This window comes from Helianthus annuus, chromosome 13 (genome assembly GCF_002127325.2).
Source record: "Helianthus annuus cultivar XRQ/B chromosome 13, HanXRQr2.0-SUNRISE, whole genome shotgun sequence".
Lineage (NCBI taxonomy): Eukaryota > Viridiplantae > Streptophyta > Magnoliopsida > Asterales > Asteraceae > Helianthus > Helianthus annuus.
The window spans coordinates 47,429,321-47,431,986 of NC_035445.2; the positions used below are offsets into that span (position 1 = coordinate 47,429,321).

Consider the following 2,666-nt stretch of genomic DNA (forward strand, 5'->3'; position numbering starts at 1 on the left):
CCATATATATAGATCTCTGAAAACATCCACCTACTTCCTCCATATATAAATTATATTTTTAATTAATTTTTTAAAGAAATGAACTTTTCTTATTTTTTTTAAGAAATTATTTATTTTAATTCATTTTTTTATATTAAATATTAAAAAAATCAACTACTTTTTAGATTAAACCATTCTTCATTCATACCAATTACATTCACCTTCTTCCCTTTCTTACCAAATTTATAAAATATCCTCTTTTTCATTCATACGAAATGTCGATGACAACGTGGTCAGAAATGGAAGACCTTGTTGTTGGGTTGTCTTATGTTGACATGCGGGAATCGGGGTTGTATGATGAATTCTAGAACACTGTTTTTAATAAGTTTTGTATCCACGTTGGTGCAACCAGTCGAAGCATACAGGAAGTGAGGAACCGTTGCTCATTCCTCCGGTTAAAATGTTCAATGTTTAATAACAAGTATAATAATGCGCAGAACCCCAACAATGAGCTATCTATAGATGAAGTGATCGAGGACGCCAAGCTTGAGTACGTATTGACGTACGAGGAGGACTTCGATCACCTATCTGTTTCGCAAATTATAAAGTTTCATTTATAAGTGCTAAGTTGTAATTGAAGTTTAGTATTTTTGGTTTCTACGTTGTATGTTTTATGTACTACATTATATTTTAAGTTGGTCTATTTTATTTAAAGTCTGGAGTGTTTTTTAACATAAAGAGCATCGAAATGCAGTTTAAATGGCCAAAAAAACGGGCCGTAACGCGACCCGTTGGGCCGTTTTTTCATCGCCCAATACATACACCGAGAGGGCTGTTATAAGACGGTCTCGTTGGCCCGGCCCATGCCTTGGCCCGAGAGATATTGGTCCGTAAAGTTTTGTAAAAGAACTGTTTTTTAACATAAAGAGCTTCGAAAGGCAGTTTTAAGGCCTAAAAAAGTGGGTCGTAACACGGCCCATTGGGCCCTTTTTTTCATTGCCCAGTACGTACACCGAGAGGGCTGTCATAAGACGTTCTCGTTGGCCCGGCCCCTGCCTTGGCCCAAGAGATATCGGCCCGTAAAGTTTTGTAAAAAACTGTTTTTTTAACATAAAGAGCATGGAAATGCAGTTTTAAGGCCCAAAAAAAGGGTTGTACCGCTGCCCATTGGCCCATTTTTTTCATCTCCCCGTACGTATACCGAGAGGGCTGCTATAAGACGGTCTCGTTGGCCCGGCTCGTGCCTTGGCCCGAGAGATATCGGCCCGTAAAGTTTTGTAAAAAACTGTTTTTAACATAAAGAGCATGGAAAGGCAGTTTTAAGCGTATAATTAACATTGAAATTATTCCTTGAAGCATGTATAATCATGAAAACAAAAGGTAAAGGGAAACCTATATGGACTTATCTTGCTTGAGGGAATCGGTATCTTCCGTGACAGTGGTTGCCTCCCCTCATCCATCCTGTAATACCAATAGAACACAATACTACGTACCATTGACAACAAACTTTCAGCTTGTTAGAAGTCATTTGCCCTGAAGGGCCACTAACCTGCAAACATAATTAGAAATAACCACACCATATAAAAAAAATCATCATAAAAAACAAACATATACAATTAATCATCATAAAATTAAACAATAATAAAAAATAGTTAAAAACTAATAGAACTATTATTATCCATTAATAATATAAAAAACAAATCTCATCGTTAAATTGTGTCAACAACCAGTAACACCAAGACCAACTACACCAAAACATTGCAAACAAACTAAGCCCTAATGTCAAAAAGCCACCACCAAGCATCCACAACCCACTAATCGCACTCAAAACAACAGAATAAGTCAATGAAGATTTAATAATAAACAATGATAACAACAATAACTATAACTCGCATTAGCGCAAAGTTGACTTACAATATGAATATCCCGAAAACCTGAAAAGGCTAGGGTTTCGAGAAGCTCGCAAACAATACCACCAGCACCAACCATAAGCACTTTCGAGCCCTAGAAACAATGGAAATTAGTGAAAAATTAACCTAAGAGTTGAATCGAAGTGATGATTGCGTACCTTGATTGCAGATAATTGTTGTACGGACACCATTGAAGCGTGTGTGAGAAAAAAAGGTGGAGAATCTGGGGGAAACTTAAAAAAGATCTGGCTACTCTACGTTTAGCTTCGTTCCCACTACTTCTTACACCCGACTCCACTCCAAGCCTTTTGGGAAACGTTTTCTTCACGGCCAACATAAAATACGATTACTTAATGAACCAAAACATGCAATCGGTGATGAAAACTCGATATCTTACCTCAGGATTTGTCGAATGGTCAAAACCGAGATCAACCAGACAACCAACATCTACAACCGCCAATGAGAGAAGTCGGAATCTTCATCGATCTGGTGAAATCTTCATCGATCCCCTTGTATAGACTTGATCTTCTTGAGTCAGAGAGAGAGATAGCAGATAGGGGCGGGATAACAAAAATTTTGAAACGTGAGATGTGAATCTCGAGAGAGATAGAGAGAGAAAGCAGATGAGAAGGGGATTTGAATTTTGAAATGTGAGATATGATTAGAGAAACCCTAATCAGATATAGATGCACCCGTGCTTTTTTTAATGGGAGGTGTAGTTTCAACACATTCATGCTTAAATGCTTGTACAATGGGCTTCAAATGGTTGTACAATGG

The 2,666-nt window shown here is 37.5% G+C and overlaps 1 long non-coding RNA gene across 1 annotated transcript; it reads right to left on the minus strand.

The window, feature by feature from the left end:
- Nucleotides 1-1,796: 1,796 nt before the first annotated feature.
- On the minus strand, nt 1,797-2,445 carry LOC110882739. The gene is made up of 3 exons (XR_002560193.2): nt 2,287-2,445; nt 2,048-2,211; nt 1,797-1,983 (listed from the first exon to the last, which is right to left on the minus strand). It is a non-coding gene; the product is annotated as an uncharacterized LOC110882739 (long non-coding RNA).
- Nucleotides 2,446-2,666: the final 221 nt, after the last annotated feature.